Source organism: Hylobates moloch, unplaced genomic scaffold (assembly GCF_009828535.3).
Source record: "Hylobates moloch isolate HMO894 unplaced genomic scaffold, HMol_V3 SCAFFOLD_5, whole genome shotgun sequence".
NCBI lineage: Eukaryota > Metazoa > Chordata > Mammalia > Primates > Hylobatidae > Hylobates > Hylobates moloch.
Genome location: NW_026652280.1, coordinates 85296074 through 85309903, shown reverse-complemented (window position 1 = coordinate 85309903; position 13830 = coordinate 85296074). Strand labels below are relative to the sequence as shown.

Here is a 13830-nt window from a genome sequence, read left to right as displayed (position 1 = left end):
AGAGAAAAGGTCTCACTATGTTGCCCAAGCTGGCCTCAAATTTCTGGGCTCAAGCAATCCTCCCACCTTGGCTTCCCAAAGGGCTGAGATTATAGGTGTGAGCCACTGTGACCAACCTATATGTACATTATAAACCCAGCACTACAGTGTTACAAAATCTTTAAAATCTTGTTTCTTATGTCACCAGCAGGCACAGTGGCACACGCCTGTAGTCTCTGCTATTCAGGAGGCTGAAGCAGGATGATAGCTTGAGCCCAGGAGTTCAAGGCTATAGTGCACCATAATTGTCCTTGTGAATAGCCAACGCACTCAAGCCTGGGCAACACAGTGAGACCCCCATCTCAAAAAAAAATCATATGTATCTTAAAGAAATTAGAGAAGGAAAAAAATTCATAGCCTTTTATATTTACCTACATATTTACTATTTCCAGTGCTCTTCATTTCTTCCTGTAGATGAGTTACCACCTGGTATCATTTCCCTTCATTCTGAAAACTTCTTTTAGTGGAAGTCTGCTGGTGATGAATTCTCTCAATTTTTGTTTTTCTGAAAATGTCTTTAGCCCTCATTTTTGAAAATTTGTTTCTCTAGATACTGGATTTTTGGTTGACAGGGTTTTTCTTTCAGTATTTGACTATACTATTCCAGTGTCTTTTGGCCTCCTTCGTTTCTGATGAAAAGTCAGTCACATTTGTAACACTGATCCCTTTTATGTAATGTGTCACTTTTCTCTACCTGCTTCCCCTCCCCACCAAGTTCAGAGATGTAATGTGCTGATGTTGTAACAAGGTTCAGAGGGTGGCACACCTCACACACATGCATGAACACCCAATCGTCACGCTCATGAGCTGCAAAAGGATCTCTATCTGCTTTTAGGATTTTCTTTTTATCTTTGGTTTCAGCAATTTGACTATGATGTGCCTATGAGTGCTTTTTCTTTGTGCTTAGACTCCACTGAACTTCTTGAATCTATAGTGTTTTCTACCATATTTAAGAAGTTTGGGGATATTATTTCTTAAATATTGTTTTTTGCCTATTTTTCTCTCCCCTTTCTAGGACTCCAGGTACACTTATATTAGGCTACCTGATATCGTCCTACAAATCTCTGAGGCTCTACTCACTTTTCTTCAATCTTTGCTCCTCTCTTCATTGGATGGGATAATTTCTATTGATCTATCTTCAATGGTACAGATTCTTTTCTCTGTCATTTCAAAACCGCTGTTGAGCACATCTAGTGAACTTTTTTTTTTCTTTTGAGACATGTTGTCAGCCAGGCTAGAGTGCAGTGGCACGATCACAGCTCACTGCAGCCTCGATCTCTTGGGTTCAAACGATCCTCCCACCTCAGCCTCCCAAGTAGCTGGGACTACGGGTACATACCACCATGCCTGGCTCATTTTAAAATTGCTTTGTAGAGGTGGGGTCTCACTATGTTGCCCGGGCTGGTCTCAAACTCCTGAGCTCAAGTGATCCTCTTGCCTTGACCTCCCAAAGTTGTGGGATTATAGGTGTAAGCCACTGCACCCAGCCTCCAGTGAGTTTTTATTTCAGCTATTACTTATTTGAGCTCTACAACTTCCATTTTTTCACTTTCCATTTCTTTGTTACAATTTCTTTATCTGTTCACTTATTTTTCCTTTAATTCTTTTGATCAAATTTTCCTATAATTCTTTGATCATAGGACAGCGGCTTTGCAGTCTGCCTGCAAAATCCAACACTACCCACTTAGACGCTCAGAGTCAGTGTCTACTGCTTTTCTTCCTGAGTATGAATTAGACTTTCCACTTTATTTACATGTCTAGTAATCGTAGATTGAAAACTTGGCATTGTAGATAAAATGTTATAGCAACTCTGGATTCTACTATGTTCTTCTGAGGACTTTCTCTTTTTATATTCTAGTAGGCAGTTAACTTGCCTGGATTCAAACTGCAAACTGTCTCTCCTGTCGTATGAAGCAGCTGCTATCTCTGCTCAGCTCTTACAACGTCTAGCCTAGCTCCCTGGGGTCTCCCATGCTTCTGTGTAATCTGGCAGACACCCAGGGATTTAGGCTGATCATACTCAGATTTAGGGGCTCACACTCTCTGTGACTTTTGTGTTCTTGTGATTTCCTCCTAAGTTTTCAGCTGCTTGGGCAATATTAGGGTCTTTCCTCTGAACCCCAAGCCACTAAGGCTTCAGCTTTCCACTGCTTCGCTGCTCACAGTTTAGGGATATACTGTTTTAAAAAGCATGAACCTCACAGATCTCATCTAGTATAGGTCTGTCTTTTTTTTTTTTTTTTTTTTTTTTTGAGACGGAGTCTTGCTCTGTCGCCCAGGCTGGAGTGTAGTGGCGCGATCTCGGCTCACTGCAAGCTCCGCCTCCCAGGTTCACGCCATTCTCCTGCCTCAGCCTCCCGAGTAGCTGGGACTACAGGCGCCCACCACCACGCCCGGCTAATTTTTTGTATTTTTAGTAGAGATGGGGTTTCATTGTGTTAGCCAGGATGGTCTCGATCTCCTGACCTCGTGATCTGCCCGCCTCGGCCTCCCAAAGGTCTGTCTTTTAAGGGTAGATTCCTCTCTAGCCTCTGCCTGCTTGCTGTTTCATTGGTTGGCTGGTTTTTTTGTTTTTGTTTTGCTGGGCTCCCTGGGATTTCACTATACAATTAGAGTTTAATAGTCAACCAGGAATTTGGGCAGTTTTCACTCAGACGTGGGGCCTCACCCTTTCTGTAGTCCTCTCTTGTTTCCAGGATTCCCCCCTGAACTTTCCAGCTTCTCTTCTATCCCTGACTTCTTTTCTTTGGCACCTCTCATCTGTAAAGCTGCAGCTTTCCACTATCATTTCTTTCTACTGAAACCACCATGGGTACTGATGCATAACTTCTGGCAAAAAAGTCATAAACTTGCAATTCTTGCTCCTTCTATTATAGTGTTTCAGGAGTCAATTCTCCTCAGGTTCTAGGGAAAGCTTTTGGATGCTTTTAGTTGTTTCCTATATTTCACCCACATCTTTCAATTGTGATCTGTAGGAGGGTTTATGCAACCACTTCACTCAATCTCCCTTAATGGAAATTTCCTCTAATCCAACAGAAAGTAATTTACTTTTTGGATTTTTAAAAATAACACCTTACTTTTAAAAGCATAGTGCTATAAACAAAATATTTAAAAGTAACACGTTTTCAAGTAATGAACAATAACACTTCAGTGGCAAAGTCCTAATTGTCTTTAGAAATTTATTAGATCAAATATTCCAAATGTTGCATGTGATAAAGCCATATAGCAAAAGTAGAAAGGCTTAAAATGTTTTTTTTTTCTATTTTAGTGAAAAGGAAACAACATAAAAGAAAAAGAATAGCTCAGTTAGACACAGGAATTCTGTTCCTAGAAACAGAATCTGTTTCCTGCCTAGAAGTCAGCAAAACCTAGTCTGTTCTACATTTAGTAACTGGAGAAGATGGGAAAAGCTAGAGCTCTTTGTTTCAGTTTTGTTTTGGTTTTGTTAGTCTCAATGGTTATTTTTGGGAGAAAGAGAAAGAACATATGTCAGTGGATCAAATAACTGTATTATAGATTACTGTATTGGATTCCAATTGCTGTAGAGAATAATTACTATTTTATATGTCTTTAATAAAGTATAAATATTCACAGATGGTCTGTTATGTGCAAAGCACTATATGATAGGAATAGAGAGAGGGGATGTGGGGGGAGGAATTGAACAAATATGAATAAGATCAGTTTTGGCCGGGCATGGTGGCTCAAGCCTATAATCCCAGCACTTTGGGAGGCCGAGACGGGTGGATCGCCTGAGGTCGCAAGTTTGAGACCAGCCTGACCAACATGGAGAAACCCCACCTCTACTAAAAATACAAAATTAGCCAGGTGTGGTGGTGCATGCCTGTAATCCCAGCTACTCAGGAGGCTGAGGCAGGAGAATTGCTTGAACCCGGGAGGCAGAGGTTGCAGTGAGCCGAGATCACGCCACTGCACTCCAGCCTGGGCAACAAGAGCGAAACTCCGTCTCAAAAAAAAAGATCAGTTTTGCCCCCCAAAGATCTTATAATGTACAGAACAGATATGTAAAACACACACACACACACACACACGAACACAAGATGTGGAATGGATGTAGAAAGTGCTGTTTATAGACCGGGTACTTGATTTAATCTCACAATTTCAAATGCAAAGTTAATGTTATGCTATGAGCTACTTTTTAAAATGTATATGTTTATAAAATATTTGTTTTTAAAGTAATAGTTCGAAAAGTAGAAAAAGTAGAAACACACAGTAGAAAAAAACTCTTATTTTGGAAACATATAATAAAGTGGAACAATCCTATAAATCACCAGAGAAGATCACTATTAAAAGTCTGAAGAAAAAGAAGTCTGGGGATGGTGGCTCACACCTGTAATCCCAGCACTTTGGGAGGCCGAGGCAGGTGCATCACCTGAGATCAGGAGTTCGAGACCAGCCTGACCAACGTGGTGAAAACCCGTCTCTACTAAAAATACAAAAATTAGTCATGTGTGGTGGCGCATGCCTGTAATCCCAGCTACTCAGGAGGCTGAGGCAGGAGACTTGCTTGAACCCAGGAGGCAGAGGTTGCAATGAGCCGAGATCACACCATTACACTCCAGAATGGGTGACAGAGGGAGACTCTATCTCAAAAAAAAAAAAAAAAAAGTGTGTGTGCATGTGCACATGCTCACACATACCTTTGAGCATATACTTCTGTGCTGCTCAATCTCTTCGACCAAATGCATCAAATTTAGCAGCTGTTAAGTGGACACCTTTCCATGTTAAAACATATATAGTGACTTCATTCTTTTTTGTTTTGTTTTGAGATGGAGCCTCACTCTGTTGCCCGGGCTGAAGTGCAGTGGTGCGATCTTGGCTCACTGCAACCTCCACCTCCCTGGTTCAAGCGATACTCATGCCTCAGCCTCCCAAGTAGCTGGGATTACAGGTGCACGCCAACATGCCCAGCTGATTTTTGTATTTTTAGTAGACAAGGGGTTTCACCATGTTGGCCAGGCTGGTCTTGAACTCCTGACCTCAAATGATCCGCCCTCCTTGGCCTCCCAAAGTGCTGAGATTACAGGCGTGAGCCACAGCACCCGGCCTGACTTCATTCCTTTTAATGGTTATAATATTTAGTCAAAATAAATATACTACTACTTAATCAGTCCCTTTCTGATGGGCATTTGACTTTTTTATAGTTTTTAGTTATTACAAAGTTATTGTAGTGTTTCTATAATATATGTTCTTAAAACTGAAAGTGCTGAGTCAAAAGGACTAAACATTTAAATTTTTAATGGTAGGCCAGGCATGGTGCTCACACCTGTAATGCCAGCACTCTGGGAGGCCGAGGCAAGAGGATCATTTGAGGTCTGGAGTGTGAGCACAGCCTCACAAGACACCCATCTCTATAAAAAATACAAAAATTAGCCAGGCATGCTGGTGTGTGCCTGTAGTCCCAGCCACCTGGGAGGCTAAGCTGAGAGGATCACTTGAGCCCAGGAGGTCAAGGCTGCAGTAAGCTGTGATCACACCACTGCACTCTAGCCTGGGCAACAGAGTGAGACTCTGTCTCAAAAAATAATAATAATAATTAATTTTTAAAAAGTAAATTTTTAATGGCTACTGCCCAACTAGCTTTCAAAAGGATTATGCCGATTACACTCAACAAACTACAAGAGAGTCTCAGGTATTTTTTTTCCTTATGTCTTTTGTTATTATGGCCGTATATTTCATTTCTAAATTTTAAAAATTTATTTTTAATTTTTGTGGGTACATAGAAGGTGTATATATTTATAGGTTATTTGAGATGCTTTGATATAGGCATGCAATGCATAATAATCACAACAGGGTAAATGGGGTATCCATCACCTTAAGCATTTATCATTTGTGTCACAGACAATAATTAGTTATTTTTATATCACAATTATTTCTGATTATAGTCACACTGTTGTGCTAGCAAATACTAGCTCTTATTCATTCTTTCTTTTTGTACCAATTAACTAACCCCACTTCCCTCCCACTACTCCCTACCCAGGAATCACCCCTTTACTCTCTATTCTACATGTTTTAACTCCATAATACATTATTATTTTTGCTTTTTACTGTCTATTACCATTTAGAAAAATTACATTAGAAAATTTGTTATGTTTATCTACATACTTACTATTTTTAGCATTCTTTATTCCTTTAAATTGACCCAAGTTTCCATTGTTATCATTTTCCTCTTACCAGGAGAATACTCTTTACTACTTTGAGCCTCAGCTATTTTTATACATTATCTTACATTTACCCAAATATTTGGCAATTTTGGTGTTCTTCCTTTAGTCTTGTGGATCTGAATTACTGCCCATTGGTAGAATTTTCCTCTCAGTCAAAAAAACTTCTTTCAGGTAGATCTGGTAGCAAGCAATTCCTAGTATTTTTTTAATCTAGGAATGTCTTTATTTTGCCTTCATTTTTGAAGAATACTTTTGCTAGATATAAAAATTTTGTTTTGTTTTTTATTTCAGTACTTTTAATATGTCATTCCATTGCCTTCTACCCTACACTGTTTCTGCTGAGAAGTCAGCAAACATTCATACTGTTACAATACAAAACTTGAGGAGTTATCTTTTTCTTGCTGCTTTCAAGACATTCTTATTCTTTTTGTCTTTGTTTGTTTGTTTTTAGACAGTGCCTTACTTGGTCGCTCAAGCTGGAGTGCAGTGGCATGATGTCGGCTCACTGCAAGCTCCACTTCCCAGGTTCAAGTGATTCTCCTGCCTCAGCCTCCCGAGTAGCTGGGACTACAGGCATGTGCCATTACACCTAGCTAATTTTTGTATTTTTTAGTAGAGATGGGGGTTTCACCATGTTGGCCAGGCTGGTCTCGAATTCCTGACCTCAAGTGATCTGCCCACCTTGGCCTCCCAAAGTGCTAGGGTTATAGGCGTGAGCCACCGCACCCAGCCTCTTTTTGTCTTTGCCTGTCAATTATTTGACCAGGATATGCCTAGGTGTGGATCCCTCAGTATTTATCCGATTTGAAGTTTTCATAGATTCATGATTTTCATCAAATGTAGGAAGTTTCTGGCTGTTACTTCAGACATTTTTTTTACTGCCTTTCTTCTCCTTTCCTTGTAGGATTCTGCGACATGTGTGTTGGTATGCCTGATGTTGTCCCACAGATCTCTGAGGCTCTGTTCATTTTTTTCTCTCAGGTTCTTCAGATTGGCAGTTTCTATTGATCTATCTTTAAGTTCATTGATTCTTTCTGTGTCTCAAATCTGCTGTTGAATTCCTGTAGTGAATTTTTAATTTTAGTTACTGTATTTTTCATCTCCAGAATTTGCATTTGGTTCTTTTTTATAGTTTCTGTTTTATTGAGATTTATTGAGTCACTGTCATCATACATTTCTTTAAATATTTAAACATGACATACATAGTTTCCTGTATTTCCTGAACACATCTATAATAGCTGTGTTGAAGTCTTTGTTTACTAAACCTAACATCTAGGCTCTCTCAGAGACAGTTTCTATTGACTGATTATCTTCCCTGAATATGAACCATCCTTTCCTGGTTTTTTTGTCCCATTAGTGTTTGTTTGTTTGTTTTCTGTAGCCATTCCTTACAGACATAACCATAATAAATTACAGGCGTAATCATAATTTTAAAAAACTAGATGTTTTAGAGAATATATTGTAGCAACTCTCAACTGTAATTTTTCATGTGTGTTATTTCTTTAGTAATTTGCCTCGACTAAATCTACAAAATCTGTCTCCCCTGTGATGTGTGGCTATTTGATGTCTCTACTCAGTTTCTTTTCTTTTTTTCCAGTTTTTCTTTTCAAATTCTTGTTTTTATTTTTAAGCCTGACTTGCTAACACACAGCTTAGTGATCAGACAATGATTGGTTAAAGGTTGTGTTCGCATCTCTTGAGCCTGCTAGGCTTCCAACCTCTGCCCATGGGTCTGTGCAGGGTTAGGAAGCATAAAGTTCAAGCAGTTTTCAGGTCTACCCCACTTTTCCTTTCGGATCAGCCCTCTCGCATTTCCTTTATACATTCATGCAGATTGCCAGCCAACCAGGGACAAACGGGTACCATGGGATCTCTCTAGTTTTACCTGCATGTGTGCAGAGGCTTCTAAGTCAGCCAGAAATGTGTGGACAGCCCTTCAGACCCCTCTGTAACTGTCTCATTTCCAGGATCTCTGTTAATTAAGTTTTGGGCTAGTTTGCCAGTCTGTTGCTTGACCCACTTGGGATAGCTCTCTCACTACCAGAACTGTTGGCCTTCCTTGTTCTCTTGCTACTGAGGGTCATTACTTCCACTGTCAATGCCACTGGACGGTGGCCGTTCACCTGCTCCAAATCAAGCGCGTTCCCTCTGGCAGCCAAGCTGTTAGTTTTCACGGCCTGCTCTACCCTGACAGAACTACCACACCAATGGCAGGAGGGGATGGGAGTAACCCTCTACCATTTAGGCAAGGATGTCAAAGACTCCCATTGTTCTTACCTGAAGTTCGGCAGTTTCTCTTGGATAAATGCTTCTCCATTTATTTCTTGCATTTATTCTATTTCTAGAGCCCTGAAACAGTTGTTTTTAACAATTTTGTCTGCTATTATTGTTGTTTTGTGGGGAGAGATTTTGATTTCCTCACTGTAACTACTAAAGTTCTGATTCTGTCCTCAGCTACTTTTAAATGCCCTCTTTCATCTTCAAACATATCACCTCATCACATGACATAAAAGTGCATTGTAAGTCAAATGTGAGATCAGGATAATGAACAGGCCTGGCGCGATGGCTCATGTCTGTGATCCCAGCACTTTGGGAGGCCAAAGTGGGTGGATCACCTGAGGTCAGGAGTTCGAGACCAGCCTGGCCAACATGGTGAAACACCATCTCTACTATAAATACAAAAAATTAGCTGGGCGTCGTGGTGCATGCCTGTAATCCCAGCTACTTCGGAGGCCAAGGCAAGAGAATTGCTTCAACCCAGGAGGCGGAGGTTGCAGCGAGCGGAGATTGTGCCACTGCACTCCAGCCTGGGCAACAGAGTGAGATCCATCTCAAAGAAAAAAAAGAATAATGAACATACTTCATACCAGTTGTCTTTCTAAGCTATTATACCATGCATTTCTAGGTCTTGAGAGTGGGAAATGTAAAAGATTGCTGTACAACTCTATATTGATCTAACAGTAAACCAAATAAATGCCTGTGTTTCCTTCAAGTCATATCTAAGCACCTCGAGCAAGTTTTACCTTCATTCTCACATGAAAGAAAACTCAGACAGCCCTGATAGCCTTCTATGTATATTTGTACAAATAACAAATTCAAGATTTGTTTTCCTCTTCTCTAAAAAACTTTGTTTACCCTCTCAACATGATACATTTCCTTTTTGTTATAGAAATGGTTCATACTGCTGTACCTCACCCTACTAAAACTGCAAATCACCTGGCTAGCTCTCGTCATACAGCAAACACATATTATTGTTACTATTAGTTAGTCTTCTCATTCTTTGATAAGGACCCAACCCAAGAAAAGGCTAAATATAGTCCATTATCAGTAAGAGGCAAACAGGAATCAAGGTTCAAGAACTTCTGACTCGTAGTTCATAAAATTAAAAGCATTTTTCAATATTGTTACCATGTTGACACCATTAAGTTTGTGACAAAGCATTTATTTCACACAGTCCACTCTAAATTAATTCCAATATTACTTATGAAACTTTTAAAAATGCTTTGTTTCACAAAAGCCTTTAACAGGGGCCAGGTGCAGTGGCTCATGTCTATAATCTCAGTACTTTGGGAGGCCAAGGCGGGCAGATCACTTGAGGTCAGGAGTTGGAGATCAGCCTGGCCAACATAGCGAAACCCCATTTCTACTAAAAATACAAAAATTAGCCGGGCATGGTGGTGTGTGCCTGTAAACCCAGCTACTTGGGAGGCTGAGACATGAGGATTGCCTGAACCCAGGAGGCAGAGGTTGCAATGAGCCGAGATTGTGCCACTGCACTCCAGCCTGGGCAACAGAGTAAGACTCTGTCTTAAAAAAACAAGAAAGAAGGTCTTCAACAGCAAATGGCTTCCCAAACTAAGTACCATATGTTAAACCAGGACACAAATCATGGCAAACTAAATTTCCCATTCATTTCTTCCTGGAGGTTAGTGGTAGAACACTACAGGCAGTTGGGAATGGGAAGTGCAGTAATAATACTGACAAGGACTCAGAAGCAACCAGCCCCAGCCTCTGGAGAACCCGCAGCACGTTGGCATCAAGCAGACAAATGAGCCCTTGCTCTGCGGGCTTCGGACCTGTTCCAGAACCCCTCCCAGCCAGGGCAGAGCTCATAACACTGCAGCCTCCAAAGTGCTCCAACAGGGGATGCTCCACCTGGGGAAGGGAAGACGCTACAGGTGATGTCTCCTTTACAGCAAGAAGTTTTAAATAATCCAGACTCAGTCTCTTGAAGCCAGCAGTCCGTTACAAGTACAGTTAACTGATAAGGTGGAATTGATTACAAAAAGGTAATTCAATTGCAAGACTCCTGACAACACTATAATCTAATGCTGCTTAGGAGGGAAATCACTCTTTCTCTTTGGTATTTTCATTAACAGCACCACCTGACTGCAGTTTAAAAAGCACCATCACGAAAAATAGCCTCTTTCACTGTCCTTCCTAGATAGATTAATCTGACCTGTGTGTAAATAATGGAATTTCTATTCAAGCCCCAGCTTGTGATTCATTTTGTTTGCCCAGTAATGGCATGCGAGATCACAAATATTCATGGATTGCGCGTTTTTCCATGAAGGTGGCTAACAAGTAAGGGGACAGTGTTGAAACCCAAGACATCATTCAGAGAAACCCAAGTCTCATAGGGCTGCTTTCCTGGGAGAAGCAGTGTTAAATGGCAGCAGGTTGAACCTTCTTCCCTCTTTTTTTTTCCTCTTAGTAGAGACGTTGCCCAGGCTGGTCATGAACCTTCTTTTTCAGGAGCCCCACTCCCATTCAGCTTAAATTGACAGTTCGAACTATCAGGTTTCGACGCAATTATCTCCATCCTCTTTTTTTTTTTTTAATAAAATGCTGATAAGCCAGGCGCAGTGCCTCACGCCTGTAGTCCTAGCACCTTGGGAGGTCAAGGTGGGAGGATTGCCTGAGCTCAGGAGTTCAAGACAAGCCTGGGCACTGTGGCGAAACCCCATCTCTACTAAAAAATACAAAAAATTAGCTGGGCGTGGTGGCAAGTGCCCATGGTCCCAGCTACTCAGAAGGATCAGGTGTGAGGACCAGGTGGAGGTTGCAGTGAGCTGAGATTGCAGCACTGCACTCCAGCCTGGGCGACAGTGCAAGACCTCGTCTCACCCCAAAAAAATAAAAATAAAAATAAAAAAATGCTGATTCTTAAGCGATGAACACATTTTACCTGGGTTTTGGAAAAAATATATGCAGCCCAGCTGGGCAGTGACTGCACACCCAGCACACATTGGTATAGATCAGTGTCCATAATCCCAGCACTCTGGGAGCCGGGGCAGGAGGATCAGTTGAGCCCAGGAGAGCAGCCTGGACAACATATCAAAACTGCATCTCTGGCCAGGAGTGGTGACTCATGCCTGTAATCCCAGTATTTTGGGAGGCTGACGCAGGCAGATCGCTTGAGGTCAGGAGTTTGAGACCAGCCTGGCGGCCAACATGGTGAAACCCCGTCTCTACTAAAAATACCAAAAGTAGCTGGGTGTGGTGGCGGGGCGCCTGTAATCCCAGTTACTCAGAAGGCTGAGGCAGGAGAATCGCTTGAACCTGGGAGACAGAGGCTGCCATGAGCTGAGATTGTGCCGCTGCACTCCATTCTGGGTGACAAAGTGAGATTCCGTCTCAAAAAACAAAACAAAACAAACGAAAAACAACTGCATCTCTATAAAAAAACAACAAAAAATAGCTAGGTGTGGTGGTGCATACCTGTAGGGCCCATTACGTAGGAGGCTGAGGCACCAGGATTACTGGAGCCCAGAAGTATGAGGTTACAATGAGCTTTTTTTTTTTGAGATGGAGTCTCACTGTGTTGCCCAGGCTAGAGTGCAGTGGTGTGATCTCGGCTCACTGTAGCCTCCGCCTCCCAGGTTCAAGTGATTCTCCTGCCTCAGCCTCCTGAGTGGCCGGGACTACAGGCACCCACCACCATGCCCGCCTAATTTTTATATTTTTAGTAGAGATGGGGTTCTACCATGTTGGTCAGGCTGGCCTCAAACTCCTGACCTCTGGTGATCCACCTGCCTTGGCATCTGAAACTGCTGGGATTACAGGTGTGAGCAACAGTGCCTGGCCTACAATGAGCTTTCATTGCACCACTACACTCTAGCCTGGGCCACATGGCGAGACCCAGTCTCTAGGGAGAAAAAAGGAAAAATGCATACAAATATATTTAATCTGTTCTGTGTTAATAACATTAGGAATGTGAAAATGCCTTCCAAACTCATCAAAGGAGAACTTAAAGATATAAAAATAATATTTCATTAAACATAAAAAGTTCAAGATACATAAAATTTTGACTTCATAAAATAGAATATTGCTGAATAAAACAAAATGTGTAATGTACATAAAATATACGAATGTGAATTTATTCTTTGCATTTATCAGCAAGAAATTGGAAACAATCTAAAGTCCATTAGTAAATAAGTTTCTAGTTAAATTATGGTAGATCCATACAATAAGATACTATGAAGCTGCTGAAAGAAAACAAAAAAAAGCTCTTCATGTGGACGTGTGGAAAGATCTCCAAGATTAATTTTTTCATGAAAAAAGAAAATCAAGGTGCAGAACAATGTCCATACTATGTTAACATTAATTTGTTTTAAGGTGAGAAAAAGAAACTATATATAATTATATATGAATAAATTTATGTTTGCTTGTATATACATAAAATAGTTGGAAAGATACACAAGAAACTAATAAAGTACTTTTACTAATTTGGCAGAGTTGGAGGGGTGAGAAAAATTGGGAACTCAGCAGATGGGGAATTAAGGGGAGGGCACTACTCACTGTGTATCTCCTTCTATATCTTTTGAATTTTGAACCTTGTAAATGTATTGCCTATTTACACATTTAAAAAAACGAAACAAAGAGTTCCACCCAATGGGCATCCCTCTCTCAGCCATGCACCGTGATGGCAGAGTACAAGTTACAAGTCATGCCTGAGTCTGGGAGGTCCACGGTTGGGAATCCATCACTGGCTTTTGTGAACAAGGCAGGTCACGCAGATGCAAAGCATCTTTCCCCGTCTGCTGAAGTAAAATCCATGAATAACTTCTCCAAACATTCCTAACCAAAACTCTCACACATTAGGAAAAAGTTCCGAACTAGAGGTCAGTCAAAAATCTCCTTGGTTTGCAAGCACAGCTGTAGAGCTAAAGCTTCATCACCCTCTAAAAGCTTGTCAGAAATGCAGAATTATAGGTCCCACCCCAGGCCAGGTGAATCAGAATCTGCATTTTAACAAGATACCCAGAAGATTCTTACCCGCATTAAGAGTTTGAGAAGCACTGAGCTATGGTCCACTTTCAATTAAGGTTTTTACCACATAAGAGTTGGATTTTGAGCAAAAGCCACGTTATCAGATTCAGTACGTGGGTAAAGGTTAGTTTTGTCAAATACGAGCAGGCCTTCTCCTGTAGTTTGGCACCACGTGAGTAACTACTGTCAATATTTGCAACTTTACAACCACTGTGGAGAATAGTTTGGAGGTTCCTCGAAAACTAAAAATAGAGCTACCTTACAATCCAGCAATCCCATTGCTAGGTATATACCCCAAATAAAGGAAATCAGTATAGAAAAGAGGTCTCTGCATTCC

The 13830-nt window shown here is 41.1% G+C and overlaps 1 protein-coding gene and 1 non-coding gene across 3 annotated transcripts in view; both read right to left on the bottom strand.

The window, feature by feature from the left end:
* Positions 1-13830, bottom strand: part of PACS1 (phosphofurin acidic cluster sorting protein 1) — a 158887-nt gene that overhangs the window by 79334 nt on the left and 65723 nt on the right. The window lies entirely within an intron of this gene.
* Positions 754-858, bottom strand: LOC116470095 (small nucleolar RNA U13). The gene has a single exon (XR_004248524.1). It is a non-coding gene; the product is annotated as a small nucleolar RNA U13 (small nucleolar RNA).